The following is a 13,182-nucleotide window of genomic DNA, read 5'->3' as shown; positions in this document are numbered from 1 at the left end:
AATCATATTACTTTCGACCGGTAAAACATATTATTCTGGAGGACGTTAAAATTTGGGACAGGACATCTTGAGACCAATCAGGCGCAAAATCACTTGACCTTGACCATACTTGTCAAGAAGTTTGGAAAGGAAAGAGCTGAAAGTCTCCCCCGTACGTAGGGTTTGGACCTCGAATTTAGCGACGGGTAAACTAGGTCATATGAACCAGTATATCTTCGGGGTGTAGAGCTTCCTGAGACTGTAGTGCTAAACACAAAAAAAATCTTCAAATTTCCTTGTTTTTCTGCAGTTTTCGTTGAGAAAACAATGATTTGCCTTCGATAGTTTACTACTGAGCTTGGCTTGAAAATACCTTGCAATTGGCAAGAGAGTCTTGGAGTTCTTTTACGACTTACGTTTTAGTCTACTAGTCCACTGGATCATCAAGAAAACGAAGTCATGGACAGGGAAAACTCTGTTAAAAGATAAATTATTTGGAAGTCAAACCCAGTTTGACCTTACCTGACAGCTTCTGTTAAAGACCGTATGGTGATCAAGAAATAGGAAAGCGTCATCTTGTATGATAAGTTCTGACCTTGAATGCACTTCTCAGAAGGGGAGGAATTTGTCGACGACATAGCTTTAAATTTCCCCAAAAATGGAATTTGAATATGATAATTCAACCATTACAAGAATTCAAAATTTACTCACATTTTTGCACAGCTTTTACTCTCCCAAAATCATCCTCTTCGTGTCCTGTTAAAGACTCTTTAATAGGAAGACGCTGGCTGCTCGGCGGGCCAGCTGTTGGGGATTCCATCAAACAGAAACACATCTGAAACGTGCGCTGCCGAGATAGGCAAGCTTAAGCACGAATTGTTTACTAGTTTCAGCCGCCTTTTTCTCTCTCTCTCTCTCTCTCTCTCTCTCTCTGTCGTCATCTCGCCTTCGTTATCTCGCATCCAAACCCATTTCCAAACCCATTTGCCAACGACCATCGCTTCGAAGCGCGAACGCTGCAGTTGCAATCAACACGGAGAAGATAGCACCGTTTACCGGTACATCGGTTTACCGCGTACCACCGACCCGTGCCCGTGGCCCCGCACTCCTACTCCCCCCCCCCCCCCCCCCACCAACATATTGCTTATATAGCTGCTGTTCCGGATCGAAACACTGTTTATTTGCTCGTCGTAACCGATGACAAATCAAATGCATAACGAGTGTTCCCACGGGATGTCATCTCGTCTTTTGCTTTGAAGGCGAAGGAAACTCTCGGCTGCCCGAGGGGGGGGGGGGGGGAAGTGGGACCACCGGCACAACGACAAAAAACAACGATACGATCCCACTCAGCACTCGCCTGGGGACGACGTTTTCTACCATCTACCATGGTAGCGAGCTATCTTCCATCGTTGGGCGCGTTCGGAGGTTGTCCGGGGAATGTTCCGGGGCTGACGGCGGGTTGCTTTTTTCTTCCTACAGGAACCGGAAGGATACACGCGGGTGAAATACAAAATGGATGGGAACACACAAGGAGCGCACTACAAAGAAGCGAAATGCTAAATGCAACGTGCCGGGCTGGAATAAAAATCCCCAACCATCGCCAGGTCCGCTGGGGTTCTTCGGTGCTCTGTGTGTCGGCCATTTTTTTATGCGAGAGTTGCTAGCAGCTTTCCTTTGGTTGAACACATCAAAATGGGAAGGAGGGCTTAAAGTGCGAAATAGAGTTGCAGCAAGTTGTGAAAGGCGGGTGGTGGTGAATTGCAATCTTCCTTGTCACAAACGTACGCCTCGCCGAACGCCGTCGGATGGTTCCGTGTTCGGAAGCCAAGGTGGCGGTGGCCGTAAAGTGGCGTGGAAAAGCGATATTGAACTTGAAAAAGTCCTGGGAAGTCCTGGAACACGGAAACAGAAGGAAGAGATTGTAGCAATCTAAGGTTTATATGCAACCGGTACCGGAGAGCCTAAGGGGTGAGCCTTTCACCATCAAGGCGATGCAGGTTTTGCAGGTTAGATCTGTTCGCAGGCAGGATCGCCCGAAGAATGGATTTTCTCGTTGGCCACACTTAGTTGTGAGGAAACTCTGTGGCTTCCCGTGCTGGTAAATGGTTTTTCCCATGAACTGCCGCACAGCCCACCCAACCCCTATTCCTTCCCTAATGTCACCACAACACAACTCGCTGTCGCTGGACTGTAAGTGAGTGTAGAAAGATTCGTGTCTGCATCCACCACGACGGAATGACCCGGTGCGATAGATTTGTGGAATTGTCCAGCTGGATGGTTTGAGCTTTCCAGTGGAGTGGGCGGAGAAAAATTGTAACCCCCTTTCCCTTTTTTTTGTCGAATTCAATTGTCCGCAAAACTTCCGGCCGATAGGGAAGTGGCAAAGCTTTTGTGGGTAAATTATCCGCTTTCAGGATAATATGCTACTCAAAATGACTGCAACACGATAACTACCGACGGCGATCCGATGATGGGCTGGAGCACTTGGTGGGGATACCTTAAAGGCCCAAATGTCGTACAAGGAATAAGAAGCCGCAAAGGAAATCCATCGATAGATAGACTCATGGGAAATTGGTAACGCATTGATCGTCCGTAGCTTTGGATAGTTTTAAATCATCTCCCTGAATATTCTACTTGTCGTGCTAATGCCGTTCAATAGTCAATCAAATGAAGTTCACATTTCATTACAAAAATATTGGAATTGCTTCTTAGTGCATACATATTACGCTCTATGGTATTGTTGAAATTGTAGCATAATTCCTCGATTAAATTCGCTTCCCCATTTCTCCCAAGGATTTCGCTAGGAGTATGAGTATACTAAGGGATGACATCAGTAAACATTGTCAAATTTAAAATCAATCATAGAAGATCGATTTGTTCATTGCATTGATTACAATTATTTATAAAACGGTAAAACGTTATCGAAGTCATGCTTTGTCTGTCATGGTGGGTTTATTATGAGCTTTCACACCAGCTTGGTGTGGTTTATTATGAGCTTTCACACCAGCTTGGTGAGGTTTATTATGAGCTTTCACAGTATGGAATAATCAATGACAGGACAGACATACTGCTTCTATACTTCCGTACTGTTCTACAGAACTTCAATGTCTGAACAGAATCTAATCAATTTTAAAATAGTCGAGTTTTAATAGGGAAAGTGTAACAGATGGTGTTTGGATGTTTTTTAACTTCACAATGGCTGTCAAAGGAGCGCGCCGGTGGTATATGCGACAGTGGCGCCAGTCTTCACACGGATGGACCGGGGTTCAAATCCCTTCCGAACCGTTCTCCCTTAGTGAGTACTGACTATCCAACTACCTGGTATCCAACTACATGAACCTTAGAGTAAGTTTAGGCATTAGGCCAAGAAGAGAGAGAGAGAGAGAATCAGAGAAAGAGAAGTTGATCAGCTGATTTCGGAAACTCACCTTAGTGAACACAATAATAAAAAGTTTGTGATGTTTTGTTTAATTGTACATGCAATTGCGTGGTGTCTCGTGATTGCAGGTGACATCGAACGCACCAAGATCTCGCTTGCGATCAGGAGAATCAATGTGATAGCGATCCCTCAAGCTCAATTTTGCCCAGGGCCTCCAAGGGGCAAAATTCGCCAATGCATGCGTTGAAACTATTGTGAAACTAGTTAGAATGCCACCAGTTAATCTTAGGTAAGAAATGTAAAAATTGACGTATATGTCTTCATTTTATAAAAACACTAAATGAATCGTAATGAGACATAGATTTTTCCTCCTTCACATCACCTTATAATACGGTTTACTTTCGAATAATGCTTCTCCCCGTCACTTCGTTTACATTATTAAATGTCACTTAAGACAACTAGACTATATTAAGGAGCTTTTAATGGTAGAGTTTGGGAAGAGATCAGAACGATTGCCGTCGATTAAAATCATTCTAACGTGTTGTTGTTTTGTAGCAATGGTTAGCGTGCCCATTACACACGCAAGTGTTTGCTTTGCAATTTTAGTGATCGCGACTGTTAGAAATCAATATACTGACTTCCCTCTCGCCTACAGTGTCTGCATATGGCTCCATCTCTCACACATCTCAGAATGAGTGTCTCGTGAGCGTTTCCTGTCGTGCCAAACGATCATTCCATTCGTGGCGCGCAGCAATTGGCGATCCAATGACAACTAGTTTGTGAACTATCGTATGGTCCACCGACGATGCCTATCATTGTCCCCGTTTCCGGTGTGTAATTTTAAATTCCCTTCCAACACCATCACGGTTAGCCTCCCTTCTTTGCAGCCCTCCTGCTTCAGATGTCCGTTAAATTTTACAGCCCAATCCTCACGCTGCGCTGACTACGCAACACCGCTCGTCAGTTTCATCAGATTAGGAAGCGTTACGACGGCACTGTACGAGTGTATAGTGCGAGCGGTTTGTTGGACTTTGGACGCGCTTAAAGTGTTTACGTCGTGTGTCGTTATTTTAATTTTTATGCGAATAGAATAGCAGCAAATGATTGTCGGTTGGAGGATCGTTGTTTCGCTTGTGTGACGCTCGCTGGTGCTATTAATTTGCAAAACGATCAAATTAAAACGGCATAACACTTTGCCACCACCATCTACACTCCCCAGCGTGTCTGTCACCGGCACAGAGTTTCTCGCACACGTCCTTGAACTTTGAGCACCGCCGATAACGCTGGCAACACTGCACTATGGTACATGGTGTTGCACAAATTTTCCACCCGTGCGTTCCGTTTGCTGCGATGCTCCTGTTACCGACCAAGATCGACTGCTGCAGCAACAGGGACAGCACAGCAGCAAAAGGGCTTTGTCTTGTACCGATAATGCCATACTTTACGGTGAGAAGCAATGCAGGCCTTAACAGCATCTCCACCCTTTTGGTTCGCCCCATGCGTTCTGGTCCCGCAAGCTTTCCCGACCGAAACCCATTTGACGATACATCGTGTGTGCATCCTTGGGAGATTGCCTTAATGAATGTCAACTGCACACCGGAGGGGTTTCAACGGGGGGCCAATGCTCGACTTACTGCCCAAGAACTCAACTGTTACCGGTCGGGTGTTCGCTCGCTCGGTCCCGGGGAGTTACCGGCTGACGGCAACTAATGAAGATGTAACCTTTTCCCACCGACGTTAGCCGTCGTTCGTGTGGGTAGGATCAGGTTGAACGATTGACAGTTTTGTTACTTTGGAGTATCTGGCTGCTGGCGGGAACCACATGGGTTGTGTAGTTTCAAACGTGATGTAACTATACTGCACACTGCAAGCAGCTGCCGTCTTGCAAACGTCTTCGGGTTACTAAACCTTTCCGACATTTACTTGCAAGACAATGCAACGTTTAATGGCCGTGTAGTTTTGCCTTTCCGAGCGAGACAGCTTTTATAATTCTTCCTCATTTTTCATCGCGGTTTTGTTTAACTGCTTACTTCTTTCCCTTTTCTTTCTCAATTTTAGCTAATTTTCTGAAGAGGATAAGTTTTATGTGGAAGGTTCTGATGAAGCCCATGTATTGGATGATGTTTTATTGTACAGCAACATTAAATCAGTGATATAACTATTGTTGCGACACACAGAGGAGCTAGTTTTCACACGGCAGGACCCAACATTGAATGCAGTACGCTGGAGTTACTAGCAGGGTAGTTTTTATAATTAAGCATAGGAAGCCAAAAATGGTTTGCCGAGATCTTTCGTGATTGTAGTATCAAAGGAGAAACAGCAGAAGAAAATGTCAAGAGAATACTATATCTGGGAGTCCTTAACAGCTGCTTAATTCTTATTTAAAGAATTCAATGCTCTTTCTGATCATTTCGACATTCCACGTCTGCGTTTCGCTCGAGATTATCTTCCTCTATTACTCCTTAACTATTATTAATGGGGCGGTGCGGTGGCAGAGGTGATAACGGCGGCGGCCTTCACACAGCAGGAACGGGTTTCAAATCCAATCCAGACCGCCTCCCCGTGCGAAGGGGTGACTGCTTTGCTACGGGTAAAATTAAGTCACAGAAAAGCCAGAAATGGCAGTCGGAGAACTCTTGAGGTTGTAGAGTCAAGAAAGAAGAAGATTGCTTCTTGACTATTTTTTTTCCTTTAACTTTGTGCTATTTACTTTTCTGTCTCTTTCTCCTCTTTTTGTTTCTTGTTCGTCCTGCCTCTTTACTATGTACTCAAGCTCCTACAGTCAGCCATAGTTTTTAAGGTTTTCAGTTTTAAAATTAGATTTAGACTATTATTGTAAAGACTATTGTTGTAATTATTGTAAATTTTTAGAGAAGGATAACATTAACACTAACCAAGTACAACAAAGCCACGTTAGGAACACGATATGCTAGACGGACTCCAGTTAAGCATATCAATTTTTAATAAATGATTAAGAAATAATTTAGATAACAGTCTATAATTTTCTAGAAAAATACCAGACAAAGATAAAGCCAGTGCGAAATACTAAGGTCTTAAGCAGAAAATCTAAGATTCATGTTAGAGTCAGAAATACTAAGTCGAAGCTAAGTGAAAAACACCAAAAGTGGCATCTAAGTCCATCAAAGAAGAAGAAGCCTTTAGCAATACAACCTCGATAGGTTTCGGCCTGCCGTTTCTGGCTTTTTATTACTTGATTTAATCCATGGCTGGATAGTAGCGAGGAGAATCGGCTTCGGAGCCAGCAATAAGTGGAGCCGGCTCCGGAGCGGTAGGATAGGAACCGGTTCCGGAACCGAAGCTAGGCTTGGTGTTCCGAAGCCTGGATAATCAGTACTGCGTATGGGGAGGTGGTCTGGGTGGGATTTGGGCCCCGGTCCTGCCGTGTGAAGACCAGTGCCACTGTCGCCTCGGCACCAGACCGCCCCTAAGCATCTAAGTCCAACGCGGAAAAATATTATGTTAGAGAGATAAGAAATAGATATTCGAATTGCTATCGGCAATAATCTAATTTGTATTATGAAGCAGACGATGTAAAAAAATTATATTCCAGTAGCTATTCAACGTCCTGATGAAAACTTCGGGATAATTATTGTCTGAAGAATATTCTCCATTCGTGTTGTCTTACCGCACTTGAGTTGAAAATCCTCCAGGCAGGACTTCAAGGTTTTAAGGACCATTTATAGGAATTAGAACAAGGTTGTCTTTTTCCAGAAATTGAGAAGTTCGTAACACGATAACAAAACTTATCATAAGCCAAAGGTGTAATGGGAGAGAGCTGCTTCAACAGCACTTCTAGACTAGATTTTGAGCCCAAGCTGTAACTACACCGCTTGTAACTTGGGAAAACAGAAAGGAAGAATTGGATTAAGCAAGCAAAAACCAAACCAAACTGAAGTATAAATTGTGCGGAACGACCACGAATCAACACACGATTCGCCCACCACGCCAAACATTGTCGAGCGATGTAATTGAAAATGTCCACTTAGAATGTGTGTGTGTGGACCGGTGGTTTACCGGTATTGGAAAACTTTTGACACAGCCAACACAAATATTGGAACACAAACAGGCACTTGGCAATAAAAAAAAGAGAAAACCCTCGAACAAAACTCGTCGTCGCAAGTTGGGTCCACGGTCCACTGCAGCTGGAAAACCTGGTGTGCAACGAAAAGAATCTTGCTATAACTTTAAAAATTTGGTCACCCTCGCCACCGTCATCATCATCATCGTCGTCTTACCCGGAAGCACACTGAAGCCATGGGACACAACCGGTATATGACAGCGATGATAGAGTGATTTCATGATTACATCCAGCTGCATCAAAACTGCAACACAGTGCGTTTGAAGCCATCCGTTCGCAAGATGGGCTTGTATGTGTGTGTGTGTGTGAGGGGAGGGAGGGCGAAGATAAGAAAAAATATTCCGATGAAAGGAACAAATAGAAAATAACCAACCAACCAACCAACAAAAAAAAAAAACAATGACTTTTTGTGCTTGAGAGAAAACTGTTCTCAAGTTCTTTGCTTGCTCAAAGCCTTACCAGCTTTATGAACGCTTCCGAAGGCGCCTCCGTTGATGCGCTCGGTGTTGAAGTGTGTGTGTGTGTGTCGAGTGTTTCTTTTGTCGTTTTTCGGTTCTCCATCTTGCGTGAGCGGTTCTCCATCCTTCTTGAATTTCCATCGTGCGAGGAACTCCCGGAACATGATACGCTTTTCCTTTGGCGTGGTGCGAAACGATAACAAGCCGGACGAAGAGCTAGCAACATTAGCAATCCAACAAAACCAACGAACGAACGAAGGAGGGAAGAAAAAAACAACGAACCCCTGTAAGCTGCCACATACCGCAACATTATACTGAGACTAAGCGATGGAGATTGTGTAGTGGCAAGAGTAGTTTGGTTGTTGCGCTAGTTGTTGCGGCTTGCCTGTCAGAGATGAGCAAACAGAGGAAAAGAAGGTACTCCGACAGATAAAAAAAAAACCCTGAGCCAAGACAGTTTAAAGCAAAAGACGCTTGGTCGCTTCTGTCTTTGGCACAGTGTGTGTGTGTTGGGAGCTTTCCACTTTCTTCGTAAGCCGGACAAGTGCGTGCAACAATTTGCAGCAAATCTGCAATCCAATTAGAAGCAGTCCAACACCGGACCGGACAGCTTAACAAGGGAGACAAGGCGCCAAGTGCAAAGATGATGATGCTGCCACCTTATATTGCCAGGGAAATTCAAATCAAAATCGAGACAATAAATATTTTCCAATCTTTTCCGGATGGCGTGATGACTTTTACCGACACGTGTCGTCCAATAAAGGATGCACCTTGCATTCTTTCACGGTTGCAAACGCTTTTGTTTGTCATCCTTTACCGAGCACTGGGGGTGTTGTTTCGAAAACGCGCATTACACGATACATCGCAACCGGCTGACTGACACTGGGCGGGAAACCTTATCAAACGGTGTGGTGCAAGATGCATCTTACGGCGACATGACATGGGAATAAATCGATGACAGCGAAAGAATGCATCATCCCGCACAGCACCGATCAATCTTACTCACGCCCAGGTGATTGATTTTTCCTATCGCGGAAAATCTTTGATCCAAGATAGTTGATATCGGTAAGGTTGGGTTTGTCGCGTGCGTGATGGTGAGATAGCATTACTAAGCGGGGAAGTTTTCCTTCATTTTTATTAAATAGGGAATTGTTTCTTACCCAGGAAGCTATTTCGTTGTTAATTGGCATAGTATTTCATTAGGAAGGGAAATTGTTACTCCTGAATATACTAGGTATTATGGAAATGCAAAGACGAAAATAGGTTACGAGATATGAACTAGACAAAGAATCTGCAACTTTGTGACCAAATTAAGGTTAAATTAAAAGCAATATCCCATAATTGACACATTCGGTTTGATTCCAAGATATATGTAGCTTAACCAAGGCATGAGATATCGACCTTAGCGGATGGGTTGTACGGGTAGTTGCATAAGGCAGGATTCAATAAACTAAGCTTTCAGAAAGGAGCTGCTATCAAGCTCTGCCTCTTTGGCACTACAACCTCGAAAATATCCGGTTTTCTGTGACTTGATTTTACCCTTAGCTAGATAGTCAGTCGTACGTATCCTGTATGACCAGGCTCAGTTCCTAGTAAACTTAGCTAAAGCATTTGAAATTTAGCAAGCTTCAAAGTCCCTCACGGAAGCAACTTAAGGCATACTACTGTGCCTGACTTACTGATTACTTTGTCTGACGATATTGATGGCCAGTGAAGACAATCGATCATCGATCGATCGGCTGCAGATCATTGGCGAATCTTGTGATGCGTATCAATCAATTCTTGAAATCGTACTTTGTGAAACGACTTAAATATAACAACAATATCAATTATGCAAATACTTAACCTCAGTGTATTATTGGACTCAATACTCAACACTTAAACAGATAGAAGAAATTCAGCGGTCGCGAAACTAGAATATAAGGACAACTATCTAAGATAATCCAAGACTTTGAAGACAGCACTGTGCTGTTGGGCAGTGCTGCATGAGAGGAACAAGAGTACGATAGGGAATTGAGGAGCTCAAAAAATTATCACATTAACAACGAACGAAAATTTTGGTATCGATAACATTTGCTAAAAATATGCAGCTTTTTAAGTGAACCTGGAACTTTGAATGGGGCGGTCCGGTGGCCGAGGCAACAGCGGCGCCGGTCTTCACACGGCAGGGCCGGGGTTCAAATCCCATCCAGACCGCCTCCCCGTACTTAAGGCTGACTACTTTTCTACGGGTAAAATTAAGTCACAGAAAGCCAGAAATTGCAGGCCGAGACCTCTCGAGGTTGTAGTGCCAAAGAAGAAGAATAAGAAGGAACTTTGAATAGTAAAATGGCAGTTAATAAAACTGTAAACATTATAACTAACACAGTACCAGGCCGTTCTATATAATTGAGAAGAAGAAAAAAAACAACATAGAAAAGTCTAGTGTTTAAGTCAAAAATCAATTGTAACAATTAAGAAAGCTTCAGGTATTCCTTTTTTAGCATTATCGAAAATACGGCCTAGGAATCAAAGTCTGAAGAATTCGACTTTCAACTATACAAATAACAAATCACTTACCAAAACAGGACCCATGTGTGAAGAAACTGCTTGTAGCCAGTAAACAGTGGTGGATATTGGAATAAGTCCACCTAGTTTTCGTACAATTGAGGTTATGATGCCAATGTTCAACGAATCGTTCTAGTTTTTTTTTAGAAAAAAATTGTTTAGGATGTTGAAAATCTGTTTTGTAATTTGTGTATATGTCTGTACGTCTGTGTTTTTGGACTTTTGAATAGGTGGATTAAGTTTTTTACATAGTTTAAGTCGCTCCATGACATCCACCTACAGAACTTCAGAACTTCCACTAAAAAAAGAACATAGTTCTAGGAATACGAATCGAAAAATCAACTCCTCTTATAAATCGCAAACGCACTGCATTTGATTAAACAACTCTAAAAGAAATTAGTATTTGTTAGCAAATACGCAACAATAATTTTCATTTAAAAAACTGATGTAGAAAATCAATTCTGAATATCTCATATAGTCCTTAACACAACTATTCGAACACCTGTTTTTAAGAAGAAAAGAAGAATTTGACGAGTAAGAAAAATAAAATGTTTTAGTAATTTGTAGAGAAAAAAATTGTAAAATCAAATAAGATTAATGATCAAATTAAATAGTCGAACACCTTTTTTAGTTTTAATTTTTTTAATGGTTTTAATATAGAAGCTTTTTACAGTTTTTAAAGTGAGAAACGTGCACACTTTTTTTTTTTAATTTGTTCAACCCTCCTGTTTTCCATTTTTCCTTTGTTATTCAAAAAGTTAGATTTTTGTAAAATAATAAAAACATTGATTTTATTTACCATTTTTTTATTCTTACTCAATGCTTTCTTAATTTTAGAACGTAATCGATGTAAAAAGTAAAAGTTAAAAAGTTTATAAAATTTTAGGTTTGATTATACCCAGTAAACGTATTACATTGGTTTGAAAATCGAGCATTGGAAAGTGCTCTTAATCTATTGTCTGTCACTGTATTTTAAAACGCATTTCAGGTTATTAAATCTGTGCTAAATAAATCAGTCTTCGGAATTCATGGCTACAGATTTGAAATATAAAGAGTCCGTTGGTAGCTTCTGAACGTCAGAATAAACTAGCCAACAGCGCATGCAGTGATGTACGAGCTTAAATTCCTACCATCAAACATTCCTCCTCGACCGACATGCAGCTTACTTAAAATGTGTGGTTAGTCTTTTGTAAACCCCTCGGCCCGCTTAATAAACGCTCCACGAAGCGACAAGATTATCGTGCGGCCACTAAATTATACCGTAAAGTAAGTGATTTCTCCACACAAACGATGCATTTTTCACTCCGTTCCGCCGGTTCGCGGTGCATTTCGCCAGTGAGGACCGCCGGTGCATTAAAGCAGGACAGATAAGAGCGCTTTCAATAATCACTGGCGACGCGAATCGTGCGGAAATAAAAGCTCTCCCGCCCGGTGTCGGCGTTGAGTGGATGAAACGGTGGATGAAGCAATTGCCCGAAGCCACCGATTGTCACGGCAAACCGTTCAGGTTGACCTTGCGAATAAGAGATCCCGGCACTTGCGCCACCGTGCAGTGCAGTGCGATGAGCCAGGGAAGGCACAAGGGAAGAAAATAGATTATTGAGCAAACCGTCGTCGTCGTCGTCGTCGTCATCGTTTGGGGTTGGGTTGGCCGATGCACTGCGCTCGCCATAAGGAAAAACACCGGCGGTAAAGCATCTTTCGCCGCGCTGGGAATGTCCGCGAACCGCGACCGCGAACGCGACCGACCGGATGCTGCGTGACGTACGTGCCACCGAGATCCCGGAGGACATAAATAATGTGCTTATCGGCTCACGCCATCGTGCGCTGCGGAAGTGGGAAAATTGTCGTTTCCAAAGCCAACCGCTCGGAAAAGTGGTCTGTCCTCCGGACCACCGGACCAATTTGTTTGCTGCTGCCCAGCGACGACTTCCGCCTCCGTGGGATGAAGGAACGCCCGGCGCAACGAAACAAAAGTAAAAAAAACAATAATGAAGAAGAGCAAATCGGATCGGAATGGCGCGTACGTACGTCCCGGGAAATGGGATATTGAATTTCTTTCAGATTTGTACGGCACAAAACGCGCGCGCGGCACGCCATCGGTTCGTGATTTGAAAAATGTGAACCAACAACTGCGTCCTATTAAGCGCGCGAACCGATGGACGCTCGTAGTGCCAGGTGGAAATGGCATCGACAATCGGGCCGGCCGGGTCAACTGTTTTCCCTTCTGTCGCCTAAACGCATCCACCGAATGGATGGTCAAGTTCAAGGTCTAGACTATCCGATTGTGCAGCGTCCCATCCTATCGGCAGGCTTCGCAGCGCAGCTGTGCTCCGGTCGTCCGGTCGGGCTGCACTTCGATTATGTGCTCGGGAAAGTGGAAAACCACATTTTGTAAGCGGCGTTGATTCGATTTTCTTAATTGTGCACGGTTCCGGCAGTGATAAAGATGAGTCGGAATGGGGGAAGTTACGGCGGTGCGCATTATAATGGCATCCTGGGCTGGCTCTTGAGGCACAAATATCTAGCATTTTTTGTGGTGCTGCGATGGGGACATTTAAATGCAGCCGACAGAGCTTTTCCGCTGTAAATTGTACATTAGAATTTATTGATGAAATGTTTGGAAATAGGAAGCCGTCATAGAAATAAAATCCTGGCAGCTGGCAATTGGATTTTAGATTCAATCATGTTCTTAGCGAAGAATCGACTGATATTGAGCA

General features: G+C 43.3%; 1 protein-coding gene across 4 annotated transcripts in view; it reads right to left on the bottom strand.

Annotated features, from left to right (window-relative positions):
* LOC118502576 (neuropeptide SIFamide receptor-like) overlaps nt 1–13,182 on the bottom strand; it is a 118,201-nt gene that overhangs the window by 30,422 nt on the left and 74,597 nt on the right. Inside the window, exon 1 of one of the 4 annotated variants that reach the window (XM_036034904.1) lies at nt 10,475–10,604. The exons of the other annotated variants lie outside the window; for them this stretch is intronic. The gene's annotated coding sequence lies outside the window, so the exon portion shown is untranslated. Of the gene's footprint in view, nt 1–10,474; nt 10,605–13,182 lie in introns of those variants that run through there. 4 annotated transcript variants of the gene reach the window in all.

This window comes from Anopheles stephensi, chromosome 2 (assembly GCF_013141755.1).
Source record: "Anopheles stephensi strain Indian chromosome 2, UCI_ANSTEP_V1.0, whole genome shotgun sequence".
Classification (NCBI taxonomy): domain Eukaryota; kingdom Metazoa; phylum Arthropoda; class Insecta; order Diptera; family Culicidae; genus Anopheles; species Anopheles stephensi.
Note: the sequence above shows the minus strand (reverse complement) of the source record. Positions and strands in the feature narration are given on the sequence as shown.